Source organism: Canis lupus, chromosome 2 (assembly GCF_048164855.1).
Source record: "Canis lupus baileyi chromosome 2, mCanLup2.hap1, whole genome shotgun sequence".
Taxonomy (NCBI): Eukaryota; Metazoa; Chordata; class Mammalia; order Carnivora; family Canidae; genus Canis; species Canis lupus.
Genome location: NC_132839.1, coordinates 17,871,484 through 17,894,053, shown reverse-complemented (window position 1 = coordinate 17,894,053; position 22,570 = coordinate 17,871,484). Strand labels below are relative to the sequence as shown.

At 33.9% G+C, this 22,570-nt stretch overlaps 1 long non-coding RNA gene across 1 annotated transcript; it reads right to left on the bottom strand.

Annotated features, from left to right (window-relative positions):
- Positions 1-2,649: 2,649 nt before the first annotated feature.
- On the bottom strand, positions 2,650-18,760 carry LOC140609873 (uncharacterized). Its single transcript, XR_012011596.1, has 3 exons — positions 18,610-18,760; positions 18,022-18,105; positions 2,650-2,831 (listed from the first exon to the last, which is right to left on the bottom strand). It is a non-coding gene; the product is annotated as an uncharacterized lncRNA (long non-coding RNA).
- Positions 18,761-22,570: the final 3,810 nt, after the last annotated feature.

Here is a 22,570-nt window from a genome sequence, read left to right as displayed (position 1 = left end):
ATCAAAGAGGGGGAAATATTTCCAAACTCATTTTAGGAGACCTGCATCATCTTGCTTGTTACCAAAGACAGAAAAGGACAAAACTATAGATTCCTATCCCTGATCAATATAGATACAAAAATTCTCCATAAAATGAGCAAATTAAAATCAATACCACATTAAAGGTACTGTTTATTATGATCAAATGGGATCACCTGGGATACAAACATGGTTCAACATACATCAAATCAATGAACATGATCCATAATAACATTATTAGAATGAAAGAAAAAACTCATGATATCCTCACTGAGTGGAAAAAGCATTTGACAAAATTCACTACCCATTTATGATAAAAACTTCCAACAAATATATTAAGCTGAGGTACATTCCTTTTATACCAAAGCCTATATATGGCAAACCCAGTGTTAACATCATACTCATTGGTGAAAAATAGCTTTTCCTCTAAGATCAGGAATAAGACAAAGGTGCCCATTCTCACCACCCCTATTTAACACAGTATACTAGAAGTCCTCACTAGAGCATCAGGCACAAAAAATAGACAAACAAACAAAAATGCCTCTATTTGCAGATGACATGATTTTATATACAAAAAATCTAAATTTTAGACAATAAAAAATGTAGTCAAAATGTTAGTAGCCTTCGCATACAAGAATAATGAATTATTTGAAAAACAATAGCATTGGTGTTATTTACAATAACAATGGTATTACAGTAAAATACTTAGGAATAAATTTAACCTGAGTAGTAAAAGATCTCTACTATGAAACCTATATGATACTGATAGAAGGTATCCTGGGTTCATGGATCAGAAGAAATGATATTGTTAAAATGTCTATACTACCAAAATCCATTAACAGATTCAATGTGATCCCTACCAAGATTTCAATGACAATTTTTATTTTTACAGAAATGGGGAGGAAAAGACATTCCTAAAATTTATATGGAATCACAAAAGACTCCAAATAGCCAAGACAATCTTGATAAAGAATGAAGGAGGAGACTTCACACTTCCTGACTTCAAACTATGCCAATCTAGTACCAGCATAAAAACAGACAAATAGGCCCATGGAATAGAACTGACAACTCAGAAATAAACAAAAAAAAAAAAAAAAAAAGACCATCAAATAATATTTGACCAAGGAGCCAAGGGTACTCAAAGGAGACAAGATAGTCTTTTCAATAAGTAGGAATGAGAAAAATCGGATATTCACAATGAAAGAATGAAACTAGACTCCATCTTATATTACTCATGAAAATGAACTCAAAATAGAATCAAGACTTAAATGTAAGATGTGAAACCATAAAAGTCCTAGAAGAAAACATAGGAAAATGCTCCTTTACATGGATCTTGCCAATGATTCTTTGGCTATGTCACCTGAAACACATGTAACAAAATGGAAAATAAACCGTGGAACTACATCATACCGATTTCTTTACAACAAAATAAACAATCAGGAAAGTGAGAGGACAACTACAAAGAAGATAAAGACAAGAGGTATAAAAATCAAAACTACAAGAAGCTATCACCTTATGTCTGTTGGGATCATCAAAAAGAGAGTTGACAAATGATGGTGAGGCCGTAGGGAAAAGGAATCCTTGCGCATTGTTGGGGGAATTATATACTGGTATAGCCACCATGGAAAACAGTATGGAGGCTCCTCAAAAAATAAAACTACCATATAACCCAGCATTTCCACTTCTGGGAATATGTTTAAAATAAGCTGAAAGTTATCTCTACCACCATGTTTGTAGCAGCATTATTTATAATAGCAAAGACATGGAAACATCAGTATGCATCATTAGATGGATGAATAAAAGTTGTCTCACACACATATGGGAATATTGTTCAGCCATAAAAAATGAGGGCACCCTGCCATTTGTAGTAACACGGGTGGACCCTGAACGGCCTTTTGCTAAGTGAAATAAGTCAGCAAATGAGCAAACCAGATACTGTATGATCTCACTTTTTTGTAGAATCTTATTTATGTAGAATAAATAGATAGAAAAATATCATATTTTTGGTTACCAAAGTGGGGAAGAAAGGGAATGACTCTAGCTAACACTACCCTCTGATGCATATGAAATTTTTTGCTTTCTTTTATCTATATGAGATGATGAATGCTAATTCAGCTTTGTGATAATTTACAACACTTATGCTGTACACCTTAAAGTCATGCAGTGTTGTATTTCAATTATATCAGTAAAACAGGGAAAACATTACCCAGGAAGTCCTAAAGATATTGTTTATTTTATGGAAGACCTGTTGGGCTTGCTCATACCAAATAAGTGAATCCTTGTCATAAATGCCACTAATAATTTTCCATTTGTCTTTATTTCTGCTAAGTTTTTTTTTGGTTGCTTTTTTGTTTGTGGATACTATATACTGAACTTGAAATCTGTCAATTCATCCTCTCTTGCTGCCATGACTGAAATTTAGAAAATATAGCTCCCGTGTTTCTAGAATTCACAATGCCTGTGACACGGAGTATTATCAGTGCACCTATCTGGAAAATGTATTTGGGTAATGTAATTCTTTGGGTACTTGTATTTTTAACACAAACAAGCAGATTGTATTCAACCCGGACATGTCAGGTTCTTAAACATGATACTTTTGTGAACGACAATAAGGAATTAACTTACCAGAAGGTTTGATTCTGATTCTTTTTATTAAGAAGAGTCGCAGGGCAGCCCGGGCGGCTCAGCAGTTTAGCGCCACCTTCAGCCCACGCGTGATCCTGGAGACCGAGGATCGAGTCCCTCCTCAGGCTCCCTTAATGGAGCCTGCTTCTCCCTCTGCCTGTGTCTCCTCTCTCTCTCATAAATAAAATCTAAAAAAAAAAAAAAAAAAAAAGTCTCAGAGGCATTACTTTAACCAAAATTGATATGACTTAGTTTTGCAGAATGGCTGAAGATGCAGTTAACTCAAGCTCACCACAGTGGTTAAACTTTTGTCTGCCGTGGGAACACCTGATAAATACCTTAAAGTAGATTTGGGCTCTACCCCCATGATTTTTGATTCAGTAAACAGGGAGTGGGGTTAAGAATTTGCAGTTTTACAAGTTTCCAAGTGACATTAATACGTCTATTCTAGGAGCTACAATTTGAAGACCCTGTTCCTAAATAAATACTCTCAGCTGAATTTGTTTAGCAATGGATCCAGATAAAATTATGCTATCTCAAAAGCCTTCATAAATCACATATTACCTTAATTAATGTTAGTGACTAAGTCAATGAATTGAGCAAACAAAATGGTACATTTCTGAGTTTTATACTGTTTACTTACAAAAATAGATAGAAACCATTCTATGAATGGGAAACAGTAAATATGTATCCTTGGTACAGTTTCTAGAAACACCAACTGGGTGAACACTAAAATTGTGAATTTATGATAGTATGGTCACATCAGCCAACTTTGTCAAGAAATAATGACTAGAAGTAATGGTGACCACAAGTAGAAGTTACTCTGATCTTGCATGTAGAATCCGTTATGAATTGCAAACTTTAACATGTTACAGAGCATTACCTCTGTACTCCCTGAATATTATACAACTCTTAAGTGGTGAGAAAAAGTATGAAAATAGTTTAAACTGTAACCACTATCACCACCACTGCTACAGGTGATGTGATAACCTTCTCCCTTCCATTAGGAATCAGGATTGTAGAGGGAGTCTGGATTCAGTGTTCACTTGTGTTCAAGGTTGGAAGACTGGAGGTAATGTGTTAGAGAAGGTAAACATTTGGATATAAAAGAAAGAAACATTTTTTGGAGGTAATCTTACTTCCTATACCCTAAGGAAGATCCTGTTTTCATCTTTGTATCTCTGCTTGAAAACTGCATAGAATTTTGTTCCAGTTAAGTTATTCTAGATAAATGATATTGAGAGAATCTCATGTACAGTTGCCTTTTCCTCCTCAAAATCCAAAATTGTGTCAAATGCATTTTAGTTAGATATCTTTCTTTTTCAAAGATCCCATTCTGGGATCTTGGTTCAAGATGGTGATGGAGGAGGATCCTGTACTTGCCTCCTGCCACAGACATATTGAATCTATAGCTATGTACAGAACTCTTGGCTATGAAAGAAACTCAGAAACTAGCTGAGCAACTACTACACATCAGCTTAATGAGAAAATAAAAACCCACACTGAAATGGATAGGAGAAGCTGAGACAGAATCTTGCCCTAAGTCCTACCTTTGGCATGGCAGCTTACAATCTAGAGGGAACTTAAAATGCTAAGCTTCTTCCTAAAGAATAAAGAGTTTGAGCCCCATATTTAGAACCTCAGCTTTTAAGAATTGAACCTGGGAGACAGGCCCACAAGACATCTAGCTTTGTGGCTTGTGGCCACTGACCCAACTGAATTGAGAAAGTTATTTATTAAAGGACTCATCAAAACTCTCAGTGACTATGTTCCAGGGCCTAGTGCCCAGGCAGCTGACTAAAAGGGATATTTCTGTGAAAAAAGTCTAATGTACCTATCTTAAAAGCTTTGGTCTGAGAAGCAGGCTTCTAATTTAACACACATCAAGAGTTCACTAAAATCTTCTCTAGACTTCAGAGGCCAGTGCATCTCGTCTTTATGCTTTTGCTCTGCCTTATTCCAAGTCTCTGCTATCTTTCAGAAAAGAGTTTGTGTACTCATTTGGTGCCCCAGTTTTTACAACTGCTGCCCGGGAAATGTCCATCACATGGTTCTGGTGGGCAGTGGGGCTTTTATTCACAAATCCCATGGGACAGTCACAAGTAGAGAAAGTGTTTAATTGGCTACCATCTTAGGTCACAGTGTAGAGGCAGACAGAAACACCCAGTCTTTTCATGAAAGAGTCCTGTTAGCCTATCATCATAGCTGTGGTCTAAGGAGCAGGCTTCTAGTTAAACACATATCTAGGGGCCAAGAATTCTCTCCAGATACAAGAGAGGCCAGCAGTTACCACCTTTGCACTCTTCCCCAGATTCACTCCAGGTCACCTGTATCTTTAAGAAAGGAACTTGTGTGCATATTTGGCTACTCCCCAGAAAAGACATCCCTTGATAGCCTGGATCTGGTGGTGATGAAGGCTTGTGTCCATAGGCTGAACAGGATAGTAGCAAACAAACTCTCCTTCATGGGCTATCACCCTAAGGGTCACTGCATAGGGAAGGACAGAAATACCCATGTCTCAGTTTTCCCTTAAAAGAATTATATTTGCATACTATCAAAGCTGCTTCTGCCTTCTATTCAGACTAAATCTAGATAGTGACTGAGATCTTCCCTTTTGAGATACTGGCAAGTCCTGGAATACCCTGATTGCTATATGCCACTAAGAACAAAGGCTACTTGGACAATTACAAAGACTAAAGAGACAACTAACAGTGAGGGCAGGGGTAAATAGTAAATTGTATCCCATACAGGAGGTCAGGGTTGCAAAACTAAGAGAGGTGGCTATTTTATCTAACACTTAGAAACCAACACAAAAAGTCAAGGGAAATGAAGACATGGAAGAACATCTTCCATGTGGGTAAACAAGATAAAACCTCAGAAAAATACCTTACTGAAACAGAAGTATAAATGATGTGATAAAGAGTTCCAAAAAATGGTTATAAATATGCTCACCGAGGCCAGTAGAACAATGGATGAACAAAGTGATTATTTTGACAAAACAACAAAACATATAAGAAAGTACTGAACGGAAATCACAGAACTAAAAGATAATTGAACTGAAAAATATAATCAGAGTTTCAACAGCAGACTAGATGAAGCCAAAGAAAAGATCAGTATACTCAAAGACAGAAGAGTGAAATTCATTCAGTGTAGCAAAAAGACTGGAGATGGCTTAAAGGACATAAAGGATAACGTCAACTGGACTGGTATCTGCATTATAGGTATCCCATAAGGGGAAAAAAATTCAGCAGAAAAAGTATTTGGGAAAATAATGCTTGAAAAGATCCCTAGCATGGGGAAGAAAACAGACATCCAGGTTTACGAATCCTATGAAGTTCCAAATAAGGGGAAATAGGAGAGGCCAACAAGAAGACACATTATAATTAACTTGCCAGAAGTTAACAACAATGAGAGAATCTTAAAAGTGGCAAGAGAAAAACAACTTGTTACATGTAACCCAACTCCCAGTAGACTATTATCAGCAGATTTTTCAGCAGAAACTTTGCAGGCCAGCAGAGAGTGGGACCACATATTCAAAGTGCTAAAGAAAAAAACAAACGCAACTTCCAAGCAAGAATACTCTAACTCACAAAGTTGTCTTTCAGAATTTAAGGAGAGAAAGTTTTCCATACAAAAAAAAAAAAAAAAAAAAAAAGCTAAAGGAGTTTCTAACCACTACACTAGTCTTATAATACACATTAAAGGGACTTCTTTAAGCTGAAATGAAAGAGTGCTAATTAGTAACAGGAAAATGTAAGAAAGTGTAAATTTCACTGGTAAACAGAGTCAAATTCAGAAAAATCTAATATTGTAATGCTACTATTAGAGTTAAAATACAAAAGTAATAAAAACAACTTTACAGTAATCTGGTACAACAATGTATGCACATATAAAAAGATATGTAATATCAAAATGTAAAACTTGCTTGGAGAGAAAAAAATATATGAAGTTTTAGAATGCATTCAAACTTAAGTTATTATAAACTTAAAATACACTGTTAAAGGAATCTGAGTATGCCACTACTGAAAATTATCAAATCACAGGGGAGAAAGCAAAAGAAGGAATAAAGAAATTACAAGACAGCCAGAAGACAATTAATTAAATGGCAATAAGTTTATACCTACAATAATTTAAATGTAAATGGGCTAAGTTCTCCAAGCAAAAGACTTAGAACAGCTGAGGATTAAAAAAGAAATTAAGATCCATCTATATGCTGCCTACCAGGGACTTACTTCAAATGTAAAGAATACACACAGACTGAAAATGAAATGGAGGTGGGAAAAGATACTCCGTGGAAACCAGAGGAAAGAGGACAGTAGCTATACTTGGACTTTAAGAGAAAGACTGTAATAAAAGAACAAGAAGGTCATTATAATTATGATAAAGAGGTCAATCCAACAAGAGGATATAACATTCGTAAATATTTATGTACCTAACATAACAGCAACTAAATGCATTAAAGGAAAATCTACAGACCTAGAGGGTGAAAAGTACAGCAATCTAATAAATAATAGAGAACTTTAATATCAACATTCATCAATGAATATTTTCCAGACAAAAATCTATAAACATGTTGGTCTTAAATACATTGTATTCTGTAAATCCATCTGATCTAAACAGAACATTTCATCCCCAAACAGAATGTACATTCTTCCCAAGCACTCATGGAACATTCTTGCAGATATATCGTTAGGCCAGAAAATAAGTCTTAATAGATTTAACAAGATTTAAATCATATCAAACTTCTTCTCTGACTACAATGGCATGGAACTATAAGTTAGCTAAATGATGAAATCTGAACAACTTATAAATAGGTAAAGTTTAAATAACATGCTCCTGAACAACCAATAAGTCAATAAAGAAATCAAAAGAGAAAACAAAAAAATAATTTTGAGATAATTTAATATAGAAATATACCAAGAGTTATGGGTTACAACAAAAGCAGGTCTAAGAAGGAAATTATTTTATTTATTTATATATATTTAGAAGATTTTATTTATTTATTCATGAGAGACAGAAACACAAGCAGGGGGAGAAGCAGGCTTCATGCAAGGAACCTGATGTGGGAATCGATCCCAGGTATTCAGGATCATGGGCTGGGCTGAAGGTGGTGCTAAACCACTGAGCCACCCAGGCTGCTCTAAGAAGGAATTTTTATAGTGCTAAATGCTCACTTTAGAAAAAAAAAAAAAGTATCTTAAATAAACCTAACTTGTTATACCTCAAGGAACAAGTAACAGAGAACAAACTAGTAGAAGAAATAAAGATCAGAAAAGAAATAAATAACATATAGACTAAAATGTCAATAAAAATATCAATGGAATTATGAGCTCATTTTTTTGAAAAAGACAAAATAGACAAATCTTTAAATAGCCTCACCCAGAAAAAAAAGACTAGAAGAAAATGAGAAATGAAAGAAGACATGTTATAACTGATACCACAGTAATACAAAGGAATGTAAGAGACTATATGAGCAATTATTTGCTAACAATTTGGACAAGTTAGAAGGAATGGATAAATTCCTCAAAATATATAACTTACCAAACTAGAAACATGAACAGAAAATCCCAACAGACCAATTATTAGTAAGAAGATTGAGTCAGTAATCAAAAACCTCTCAACAAGTAAAAGTTTAAGATAAGATGGGTTCACTGGTAAATTCCACTAAACATTTAAAGATGAATTAATGCCAATCCTTCTCAAGCTCTTCTAAAGTACAGAAGAGAGAAAGTTCCAAACTCATTTTATGAAGTCAGTATTATGTTGATACTGAAACCAGACAAGGACTACAGAACAAAAGAAAATTACCGATCAATATCCTTGATGACCATAAGTGCAAAATTCTTAACCATTTTTATTGAATTAAATTTGCTAACACATTGAAAGGATTATATACTATAATTAGGTGGGAATTAATTCAGGAATGCATGGATGGTCCAACATGTACAAATTAATCAATAGGATATGCCACATTAACAAAACAAAAAAACAAAAATCACATTATCCTCTCACTGGTTACAAAAGAAGCATTTGAAAAAATTCAGCATTCAATTATGATAAAAATGCTCAACAAACTGGGGATAGAAGGAACATACCTCAACATAATGAAGGCCATATAAGACAAGACCACAAATGACATCAATCTCAGTGGTGAAAAGGTGAAGAGCCAAAACAATCTTGAGAAGAACAAAGCAAGAAGCATTACTCTTTTTTAATTCAAACTATATTACAAAGTTATACTCATCAGAGTACTGTGGTAGGGGCATGAAAACAGACACATTGATCGATGGAATAAAGAACACAGAAATAAGACCACATATATATTATCAATTTATGGCAAAGGAGTCAAGAACATAAAATGAGGAAAGGACTATCTCATTTGTACATTTTTTTTCTGTGAAAACTGGACTGACATATGCATAATAAAATTCGATCACTATCTTACATCATATGCAAAAGTTAACTCAAAATGGGTTAATGAACATATGACCTGAAATCATAATATTCTAGAAGAAAACACAGGTGGTGAGCTCTTTGACACCAGTCTTGGTGACTATTTTTTGAATCTGACTCCAAAAGCAAAAGCAATACATACCAAAATTAACAAATGAGACAATATCCATCTAGAAAGCTTTTGCACACCAAAGGAAATTATCAACAAAATTAAAGGCAAACTACTGAATGAGAGAAAATATTTCCAAGTTATATATTTGATAAGTGGTTAATATCTAAATTATATAAAATATCATACAACTCAAAAGGAAAAAAAAAACAATAACTAAAGAATGGTCAGAGAATTTGAACATACTTTGTTTTCCCAAGAAGACATACAGATAGCCAACAGGTATATGAAAAGGTGCTTAACATCACTAATCCTCAGGTAAAGGCTAATGAAACTCACAATGAATTATCACTTCATACATATTAGAATGTCTGTAACAAAAAAGATAAGACAACAAATGTTGGTGATGATATGGAGAAAAGGAATCTTGTGCACTGTTGGCAGGAATGTAAAATGATACAGCCACTATGGGAAACAATATGGAAGTTCCTCAAAAAATTAAAAATAGAACTATCATATGATTCAACAATTTCACTTATGGGTATTTCTCCAAGAAAACAAAAACAATAGCTCGATATCTACACTTCCTTCTCCCTGTCCCCACATGTTCATTGTGGCATAATTGAATGATAATCAAGACATGGAGGCAACCTAAGTATCCGTCAATAAATGAATAGATAAAATAGTGTATACATATATTCACACACACACAATGGAATATTCTTTAGCCATAAAATAGAAAGATTTCCATTTTCAACAACATAGTTTAACCTTATACACATTATGCTAAATGAAACATCAGAGAAAGACATGATCTTATCATAACTGGAGCCTAATTCCCCCCTAAAAAAATTAACTCAGAGATATATGGAACAAACTTAATGTTTCCCAGAGGTGGGGAGTAAAAGTGGGTGTGACATGGGTGAAGGAGGCCAAAAAGAAGTAGTCATGGAGATATAACGCTCAGCATGGTGACTATAGTTAGACTGTGGAAGGAGCCTCGGTGTCCATCGAAAGATGAATGGATAAAGAAGATGTGGTTTATGTATACAATGGAATATTCCTCAGCCATTAGAAACGACAAATACCCACCATTTGCTTCGACGTGGATGGAACTGGAGGGTATTACGCTGAGTGAAGTAAGTCAATCGGAGAAGGACAAACATTATATGTTCTCATTCATTTGGGGAATATAAATAATAGTGAAAAGGAATAGAAGGGAAGGGAGAAGAAATGGGTAGGAAATATCAGAAAGGGAGACGGAACATAAAGACTCCTAACTCTGGGAAACGAACTAGGGGTGGTGGAAGGGGAGGAGGGCGGGGGGTGGAGGTGAATGGGTGACGGGCACTGAAGGGGGCACTTGATGGGATGAGCACTGGGTGTTATTCTGTATGTTGGTAAATTGAACACCAATAAAAAATAAATTTATTAAAAAAAATGAAAGCTGCTAGTAGTAAATCTTAAGTTCTCATCACTAGAAAAAAACTTGTAACTCTGTATGGTGATAGATATTAACTAAACTTATTTTGGTGATCATTTTGCCATATACAAACATTATACAATCATTATGTTGTACATGAGAAACAAAGGTTATATGTCAATCATACCTCAATAAAAATAATTGGTAATATATAGCATACAAAATTATATGACATTTCTTCTGGGCCTTGTAAATGAAGCAAATATTTCAGGAATTTACAAAGCAGATTGAGGCCTCTTTAAACAGTGCTGTGTATATCTAGATTGTGTGTGTGTGTGGGGGGGGCGGTTATGGGAGGTTGTGTCACTTGTGTGACCTAGATACTGGTAGTTATAATACCTTGAAAAGTTATCATGACCATGTAAATTTTAGAGTCTACATTCTTAATAAAACCTTAATTATGTATTAAATGTATCTGCATTCTTGGGCAATCATGTATTAAATATATCCACATCCTTGGACAAATTATATTTCTTCCATATCTCAAAAATGACTGATTATCAGATATTAAAAATCCATGACAATGCTTAAGAAATAGAGGAAAATATTCAAAGGTGCAACATTATAAAAAATCTGCTTAAACATTTAAGTTGAATATATATGTAAAAGAAAATTGAGCAAGATTAAATATATAAAATTAAGTCATATTCCAATTCAAAGTCCATAGAAAATACTGGACATAAATTTTTATGGAAATTAAATCTGTATCACTGACATAATTTCAAGTAATTTTAGCAGCTTTGATATAAACTAAGGACTATTTCAGTGACATCATACAATTTAAGTTTTTTTTCTTGCTTATACAACAGTAAAATACTGTTGCACATGTTCTGGGTTTCTTAGGTTCATTGGCCCATTAGATAATTCAGGTAACTTGACTCCTATGTTTGTCTCTGCCATTCCCTGGAGCTATGCTGTCCCCTTCAACCAGCCATTATGTGCACAAAGAGAAGATGGGAAAGATACACTTGATTCATGACTGTCTTCATAACATATCATTTCTGTTCACATTACTTTGGAGAGAAACATATTTTGATCCTATCTGAATGCAGTGTAGTTGGGAATTACAGTCCCTTGGGGGTAGTTCTATCTCAGCAACCACTCTATATCGTGTGTGTGGGGCGGGGGCATCTCTCTTACATTAGTGATAAAAAGAGACATTTCATAAAATATTGGAAATGATGTGATGTGCAATAGTGAGAAGGTGGGCATAAACAGGATGAGGAACAGAACCAAAGTCTATAACCTACACTGGAGAGGCAATAATGAGAGAGGCGATCCACTCATGGTGAAGTGAGAAAAGTTAGAACTGGCAGGTTGACCAATGTGATCTAATGAGAACCACAATAGTAATGAGTCATTCAACCCTCACAGTTTAACCAGTGCTGGCCTTAGAAAGGCCATAAGAACCAGGATAAAGTCAGGGTGCCCTTGCCTAGAAATCTCTGCACAGGGTAGTCACGATCACTGGAAGCACCATTTCTTAAATGGACCCAATTACACATGTAAGCTAGAAGGAAACATGAAATATGAAAATGATCTCCAAAACAAATGGCATCATCTTAGAAATCAAGCACAGAATAGAGACACAAAATTCAACGAGCAGGATAACACCAATCAGTATGGTAAGATTTTAAATATAACCAATCCCCAGAGAATTGCAGCAGCATACAACATACGCATATATATAATCCGTACTTAAACATCTTATAAATTAACTTTGGATTAGGACATACTGTCAACAGATAGGAACAGAAATGGGCACAGTGGAAAAGCTGGAGTATTCAAACTAAAGTTTTAACCCATTTTGAAGTAAGAAGGAACTCAGAGGGTAGGGAAAATATACCAAGCATATGCTGGTCACAAAAGGCAGATACCTACTAAGGTAAATAAAATTGCGGAGTTCAGGAAAAGTAGGTAAGACCCATCAAGAAAAATACTAATAAAAGTCATCTGAGAAATCACATTAAAGGTAAAATTCAAAAAGTATTATAACTATGAAAGTTATAGTCCACAAGAATATATACAAATATATAAACCTTAATGTACTAAGAAGAGCTTCAAAAATAACTCTTAGACATCAAAAGACTGTAAAGAAAAGATGGCAAATCTGCAATAATTGGATACACTTCTCAGAATTTGACAATATGATGGAATATAAATTGGTGTAGTATGCCAGTTCTTCAAAAAACAAAAATAGAACTACTATGTGATCCAGCAATCCCAACTACAGGTATCCAAAGGAAATTAAATCAGGAGTTCAAGAAGAGCTATTCACTCCCATATTTATTGCAGCATTATTTGCAACAGCCAAAATATGAAAACAACCTAAGTATCCGTCAGTGGATGAAAAGATAAAGAAAATGTGGTGTACATATTCACAGATGGACACACACACACACGATTATTATTTCATCATGAGAGAGAAGAAAATCCTGCTATATGAGACAACATGGATGTACCTTGAGAGCATTATGCTAAGTGAGATAAACCAGACAAATACTGTATGAGATCGTTAATACGTGAAATCTGAAAAAGCTGAACCCATAGAAACAGAGTAGAATGGTAGTTGCCAAGGGCTCAGGGGATGGGACAACTGGAGAGAGGTTGGTCAAAGAGTATAAACTTGCAACCAGAAGATGAGTAAGTTCTGAACATCTAATGGACAGAATGGTGAGTATAGTCAACTATATAATATACTTAAATTTGCTAGGAGAGTATATAACAAATATTCTCACCAAAAGAATAAATGATAATTATGTGAGTGATAGAGGTATTAGCTAACACTACAGTGCTAATCATAATACAATATATAAATGTATCAAATCAACATGTTTTAGACCTTAAACTTACACAAATATATATGCATTGTAGCTAAATTAAAAAGTAGTTGAAATTTCACAAGTCATCATACACAAAAAAGAAATTGACAGTTTAAGTAGAAAAAGTAGATTAAATATTTAAATAGGATAACTGACAAGCCAGAGTTAAAAGATAATAGAGGACTTTACCATAAGCTTATGTGTTGTGCCTGTGTGTGTGTGTATTTGACTTTATAGTCTACAAAGAAAATCTTGATAGATTCCAAACAACAGAGTTTAACAAAATTAGTAATTAAGAAAAATCTTAGATCTGTTGTCACAGATGTTTCCACATAAAGGAAAAAAATCTCAATAATTTATAAATTATCCAGAAAAGTAAAATTGAAATTGCTAACTAAAAACAATTGACACTGGAGAGCATTATGAATCAAAACCTGTCAAGGGTCACCAAAGCAAAATATAAATATTTAATTTTATAATATATAAAATCTATGAAGTTCCTTTTAAATAACTAAATTTTCTGTTAGCAAAGCTAGAAAAAAACCCTCAAATAGAAATGCATAAAATAGGGATGCCTGGGTGGCTCAGCAGTTATGAGTCGGCCTTTGGCTCAGGGCATGATTCTGGAGTCCCGGATCGAGTCTCACATTGGGTTCCCTGCAAGGAGCCTGGTTCTCCCTCTGGTATGTCTCTGCATCTCTCTATGTCTCTTATGAATAAATAAATAAAATCTTAAAAAAATACATAAAATAGAAACAGAAAGACTAGAATTAATCAGTAAAGCTAAAATGTTATTTGAAAACCTAAGCAAATAAGGCAAACCTTTGGATAATCTGTTTAGGGAAGGGAGAGGAAACAAAAATATTAAGAACACTGGGGTACATAAGTATAGAGTTAGAGATTTCAAAAAATGTGATCTTAATATGTACTTTATACAAATATGTTTAAACATAGATGAAAATAATTATTTTCTAGGAAACCTTAAATCACCAGAATCAAGAAGTATAATCCCTAAGAGACCAATAACTATAGAAGACAAAGGTATTTCCCTATCAAGAACATCAAGCCCAACAGTTTAATTTTGACCAAAATACCAATGAACAAATAATTCTCTGTTAAGTAAATATTCTAGTAGAGAAAAGAAAAGGCAGTAGGGAGAGACAGAGAAGAAGTTTACTCACCAAATTTTATAAAACTAACATAATGCTAATTTAAAAGTTGGGCAAGGATAATTCTCCAAAAGAGCTAATTTTATACAAAGATAGATGTGAAAATCCTTAATATAAGATTAAAAAATAGTGTTATTAAAATGATACTGTTGTTTATAAAAATATTATTAAAATAATAATGCATTATGACCATTATCATAGGATTACCTTGGTTTAATATAAGAAAATTTATTAATATAATTACTCACATAAGCAGATTAAAGAAGTACAATTACAACTGTCTCAATCGGTCTTGCAAAAGAAGTTGGTAAAACTTAATACTTATTCTTTATTTTAACTACTCTTAGCAAAGTATGAATAAAAAATTTCCTTGATTTATAGGCTATTCAACAGAAATACCCAGCATATGACATTTTCATTAACACACATTATAAGCATTACCATTCAGTGTAGGAACAAGACAACACTGCCCACTTCAAAACTAGTCTTTAAGAGTGCACTGAAGGTCTTACTTAGCTCATGCAGTAAAAGAAGTTAAAGAAATCAGAGGTATGATACTCAGAATGATGTTACGTTCACCTTTGTGGATGAGAAGATAATTTACTTAAAAATTCAAAGAAAATCATTAAAAAATAACTATTCTAATAGGAAGTTAAGGAAATATCTATTATCTACAAAAAATGTAGTAAGAACTACAACCAAAATAAAATTCTACCCAATTTACAACATCCTGATTTTCTCTTTATATATTCATTTATCTTAAAAAATTAATTTGCAAATGATAAAAAAATGTTCATTTTCCAAATTTTACAGGTGTTATAAGTAGTAAGAAATAGCATGTGTACACTAATTTATTGGGGGATAAAAGTATTTTATAAGCTCAGATGAAAAGACAATATAGAGTTATTATTTTGGAATGGAAAAATAAGAATGATGTAAATAAGGTTATTTTAGAAATTACAAATGGTCAGTTTCATCTGCTCTCCAGCTTGAAATGAGTCAGAGAAAATGTTAGTTACTATAAATATTTCATTCCAATATAGCATAATTTCTCTTTATTCTAAATATTGCACTTTTATCTCTGAAAAAATATTATAAAACAGATCTCTAATCTGTATTTGGGCTTATGTTTACATTAAACAATGGACATATATTAATTTTACAATGTTCAGTATTCTAGTAATTTCTAGGGACATCTTATTCTGTATCATTCACAAACATAACTCTAAAGTTATAAACGTAAAACAAAGCATTACCCTAGAAAGTGAACACTGATTAAAGTCACAATGTGCTCTTTTGTGATAGTGTTTTTAATAAAATATTATCAGTGGTAAAATGTAAATAAAAAAGTAAATTGCTTCATTCATCATGTATTTTATGCAGTTAAAATGAATGAACTCTCCTTTGAGAAAACATTTGACTAAGCAAAATAATGGTTATGAGTTTGAGAAAATGTTTAATGAACTTACTGGTTAAAACGCAGTTGTTATTTTACAGCCTATTATTGTATGCTTTAAATTAATTGAGGGTTCTCTGCTCAGAGATTTTTTTTTCTTTTTCTACTTAATATAACAAAATAAATGACCTTAGTAACTCAGGTGGATGCCAGGAAGTTACCAGGTAGAGAATCTTAGTTGACCTAACAGTATGGGACTGGAAGAGTGTATCCATGATTCTTCATATTCATTTGTATGGTGTCAGTTCAAAGGCAAGGAAGTTGCCAATGATCAAACAGGACTGTTCTTCAAACAGTTCATATTATAGGCATTGTGACTGATACACATGTCTATTTCTTGTTTTGAAATACATTGATTTACTATATATATATAAGTTTAAATGATATTGCCATCCGCATATTAATATTTCAAGCAACATACATACCCATTTGCTGAAGACAACAGGAAAACATGCTTATTTTAAGAATGTAAAGCTTTTATGTAAAGCTTTATTGATAATTGCCAAAATTTGGAAGGGACCAAGAAATCCTTCAGGAGGAGAATGGATGAGTTGCATTACATCTAGGCAATAGATTATTAGACAGTGGAAATAAAGTGAGCTGTCAAACCATGAAAAAATATGGAAGAAACTTAAATGCATGTTACTAAGTAAAATAAGCCCATCTGAAAAGGTTACATACTGTATGATTCCAAGTATATGACATTCTGAAAAAGGCAAAAACTATGGAGACAGTAAAAAAAAATAAAAATAAAAATAAAAATAAAAAATAAAACACTGTTTGCTTGGGGCTAGGGAGAGGGAGAAAAAGTAGGTGAAACAAAGAAGGTTTTTAGGGCAGTGTAACCACTAGTTGTGATACTATAATGGTGGATAGATGACATCAAACATTTGTTCAAACCCACAAAATGTACAATTTAGAGTGAACTCTAATGTAAACTACAGACTATGAGTGGTAATGGGTCCATGTAGGGTCATCAGTTCTACAAAATGTACCACTCTGTTGGGAGATGCAGATATCAAGGGAATCTATGCATATGTGGGAATGAGGGATGGATACATGAGAAATCTCTATATGTTCCACTCAATTTTGCTACAAATCTAAAACTGCTCTAAAAAGTCAATTAAAAAAAATTAAGCCTGAATATATTAACGGTTCTAATATTTAAAACCTAATGCTGGGAGATAGTTCTAAACTATGGCAAACCTATCATATGACTCATTAAACGAACTGATGTTAGGTCTGTCCCTTCATGAAAAATAGTATTTTCAGGATGCCTGGGTGACTCAGTGGTTGAGAGACTGCCTTCAGCTCAGGACGTGATTGTGCAGTTGCAGGATCGAGTCTCACATTGGGCTCCCTGCATGGAGTCTGCTTTTTTTTTTTTTTTAAGATTTTATTTATTTATTCATGAGAGACACAGAAAGGTAGAGACATAGGCAAAGGGAGAAGCAGGCTCCCTGCGGGGAACCTGATGCGGGACTCCATCACAGGACCCTGAGATCATTACCTGAGCCAAAGGCAGATGTTCAACCACTGAGCCACCCAGGTGCCGGGGAAGGGCTAATCTTCAAAAACAATAGATCATAGCCACAGACATGTTGAATGAGCACTTTCATACGAAAATAGTTTGTGTAACCCATATAATGTGTTATCTCAACATGGGGGCGGGGGCAGCAAAAATGGATAGTTTGCACTTAGAATGATGGGTTTGAGTCTACATCTGTTTCAGTTTGTTGTTGTTTTTGATCTTGGGCAAGTCAGTTTATGTCTTGCTCAGTCAATGCCTCTACATCTTCATTTAGAGTGAGGTATGAGCAAAGGAGACAGGAGTATGAATTAAGTGTGTATAACCAGAAGTAGTATAGACACAAAAATTAACTCACAAGATCAAGAATTTTGAGCATGAACATGACATCCCCTTACAGTCCAGATCCTATGGGACAAGTTCATCATCTGATGCACAGAAGCTAAAAAAAAAAAAAAAAAGAATAAAAAGAAAAATGTGGAGACAAGAAAATACATACTAAGTAACAGTCACATTGTAAAAGATTGTGGTTGGCCCCTAAAAAATACTACATACATATAAACTGATACTTAGACCTACTATGTATCTTTATGGTTTGAAATATATAAATACAATAAACTATATATCTTCTTCAAAAACATGTTTGGTATGTGACTAGTAAAATTGGACACTTGATATATTCTGGCTATTATTTTATATCATATACTATTCAAGAATTTGTTCATTCACTCAACATTTCATAAGTGCCTGTGATATGCTACATTATCAGGATGAAGCCTTAAATAAGACAATGCTCCTGTGTTCTTGAAGTTTATATTCCAAAGCAAAAAGGTGACATTGATCATTCTAATTTCAAATACCTTTGATCTCTCAGAAATCAGATAAAACCAGAAAAATTCCATGACAGTATATTAAGAATCTTGAAAGTATACTTTAAAATATTTACTTTTAGGGGCATCTGGGTGGCTCAGTCGATTAAGCATGGGACTCTTGATTTTGGCTCAGGTCAGGATCTCAGGTTCATCAGATCAAGCCCTGTGTCGAATTTTGTGCTGGGTGTGCAGCCTGCTTAATTTTCTTTCTCCCTCTGCCCCGGTCTGTTCTCTCAAAAAAAAAAATAAATAAAATTTAGATTATATACATATATATATATGTATATATATACACACACGATAAAATTAACTTTTTAGTACACAATTCTGTGAGTTTAGACTAATATATACAGCTATTTAACTACTACTGCAATCAAGATACAGATCAATCACTCCCCCACCCCCCGCAAAATCCCTTGTTAAAAACAAACTTCAGTAAAGATTTGGAATTTTTCAAAGAACACAAAAATTTGGCATAAAAACAACTCAAGTGACTCATAAATTATAAAAGTATAATTAAGTTGCTTAAGTGTAGTCTTAAGGCATATTTACCTTCAAGACACAACAATCAGTTGAAAGTAGCTCAAAGATAAACAAACCAAAAACAGGGGATACAGTCTTTGTTAGTAAATACAGCAGGGTCTTAACTAGGTGAAATGATATCTCACTACCCCAGGCAACTGCAGAATCATTACCCCACTCCTCCATCTCCTCATCTTTGTCTGCATAATCTCTCTCTGTGGCTCTCTGAGGAACTGCTCACTCTGCAGTGATGCCTGCTTCAAAAGAACATCACCAGGCCATGAGTCCACAGGATATTACAGACTCTGCACCTGCATGACCTCCCACGCACAAGCTGAGATCCCAAATTCCAGGGAAAAGAATTAGATGTGGCCAGGACAGTGAATAATACTACACTCCGTTACATGTTTTAGAGCGTACAGATGGGTTTGGCAATCTCCCACTTCTTTGCAAAGACACCTCAGTGAGAAATGTAGTAGGAGAAGGAGTAATACCAATAATGGTAATAATACTAACACCAACATATTAAGATCAAGAGCATGCTGTATTTTCAAGATATATTTTCAAGATACCATCTAGAACATAGCTATTACAGTGCAGTAAGATATTATCTCAAACAAAGGAGAAATTATCAGAACTGGAGAAAGTGAGAAAGTCTATTACAGTCAAACTGAAAGGACTAGAAAGAAGAACTCCAGCAATAATGACCTACACTTAAATAAGCCGGCCAATGTTTAGAATCTTGAGTACTGAAGAACACCTGCAGATTACCTGGAAGAAGTTCTGGGGATAATCACAATAAATTAGGATAAGAATTAAATTCAAACATATTAAAAAATAAGTACCATTTTAGTGAATGGCATTGACAGCACAAATAAAATAACAGTGTTTAGTTTGGTTTCCAGACAAACCAGCTTATATTCATGACATTAGATTTTTGAGATTGCCAGGAGCAGTTGATGAAACAATCTGATTATGTTCCTATAATGACACACACCAGTCATACTGGACTAAAATGCCAACACTACCTTCAACTCAAGTTGTATATCCTGTTTCTTTTGCTCCCAAAGATCTTGATAAGGAAATAATGTAAATGCATTTACCAGTTACACTGTCAAGTGTCCAGGAAAAACAACTACAACTAGAATTTCAGACAAGATGGAAAGAGAAAATGTGTTTTACTTTTTTTTCATAAGATCCAAGGTGACAGAGATATGCAGAATGCATTTACTCCTTATACTCAAACAAAACAAAACATGATTCTGTTTGAAAGCCAGAGGAAAAGAAAAAGAGTGGGAAACAGAACTAGAATGTTTATGAGGTATTTGTTTAGCATCTAAATAAAATAATAAGTATTATTAGTTTTATGAAAATGATCCTGACTCAGTAAAATAGACCGAACTCACAGCCAAAGAGTCATTTTTATATATCTATATTTATATTTATTATGTAGATTAAAAATTATAGACCATCTGCCAGGTTCTCTTCTTTTAGCCTCAGTGATTCTTTGTACCATGAAATAAAATCTATTCACATGTACAGGCATGCACGTGTGCACACACACACATACAGCACCAAATCATAAGTTTCACTGTTTTCCAAACACAGCTTGATGATATTGAAATAAATCATGGACCAGTCAATCTACAACTAAAATTGCTATGTTATCACAGAGTCACAGAAAATAACATTAGTACAATAAAAATCCTAAATTGATGAAAGGAATTGGACTAAAGCAGCTATATCCTAGCTTAGAGCAGGCATAGATCAGTGAGTATATTCTATAATTTGGAATAAGATAACTTGAAAAATATTTATATTTTTCCATTACCAAATGACCCATCTTTTTATAGGAAAAGTAGCTTTTCCCATTCTCAATCCACAGTGAGGACTCTGAGTAGATGCTTCTAGATACAGTCAATGTAATGGACATTGGCTTTAGGACCTCAGAAAATGGATTATGAACTACATTTCTATCAAGTTTTGATAGAAAATATGTACAGCAGATACAGGCTTAATGTAGTTGAATTCCCCATTATTCATTGGCTAATTACTCCTTTTGTGGTGCTCCAGGTCTGTGGCTTCTCCTCTTTTTTCCCTCTGGCTGCCTGCCCGCCTTTGGCCATTTCACAGTTCATTAGCACCTTCAACATCTGATCAGCAGGAGAAGAACATAGACATGACTCAAATCACTCAATTTTATAGTTTTCTATCACTGGGACTAAAGGTTTGGTGAGATATGTGACTGAAACTAATACCTGAAATGGAATTATGAAGGTTCTTTGAATTGCAAAGAATCATTTTCTGTGTCATCAGAAATACTGAGAAGTTGATTACAATGAGTTGGTATAACTAAGCAGTTTTTCGAATTTTTTTCTGTTGAAATTCTCTTTCTTACAAAGCTATCCCGTGTTCACTGGCTTACTACATAGGCACATGACATACATAGAATGTACTGGATTAAAATCTAGGGAAGAACAAACTACATTCGATGTAAAATCTGTCTGGTATCATTGATAATCCCCTATTTTCTTAATGCCTACTTCCAAAGTAAATGAATAGTCTAATAAGCAAATGTACTATTTTCAAGAGTAATTATGTGTGTGTGTGTGTGTGTATATATATATTTACTTACATATATATATATATATATATGTAAGTAAATACTATGTGGTAGTATATGTACGTCAGAGTGATCATGTTTTCTCCATTGTATTCCTCATATATTTGCAGGTCATTTATATATTATTTAAATGTATATTAGTCTCATATTCTAAGCTTCACATTTTCTCAAATACATATTTTTAATTGAGATGAATGGACACCTGTACATAATTTGGTATCGCTTCTTTCTCCAGTAAACCTATTAAATAATTTTATATTAAAACTAAGAAGGCAAGCATAGTGACTTAACTCATGTAAGATTCTGTTTCCAATGAAGTTCTTAAAAGATTTAAATGACAAAATGCCTATCATGTATTGATTTAATGCATAATAAACAATCAACAAATAGCATCTTATTAAGATTGCAAATATATATTTTTTTAGATGAATGTACATATATATGTGTGTGTGTGTGTGTGTGCGCGCGCTTATTTGTCTTTGGTTATGGTTTCAGGGTAGAAAGTCCTAACAATGCTACTTTTGCCTTTTACACACATGTCACCTTAACATTCTCTCAACAGATGCATATTCCATTTGTACTATGTATAGGGCTCACCCATGCACTTAGGTAGTGTGGAGAATCTTCTACATTTAAGGTGGTTAGAGTCTGAATACCTGAGTTCTAGTTTTGACTGTGTTGCAATGAACTGTGTGACTCTCAATAAAACGTTTGACTTGTCCGACCTTCAAAAGATGGTCCTACCTGCCCTGTAATCTAACAAGGTTATCATGTACATCATGTAACTAAGAACATTTGTAACCCACCAAGAGATATTAAAATGGAAATGTTAGTATTACAAAAAAAAAGAAACCTATAAAAAGCAGTTTAGATTCTATTCTATAAGCTTC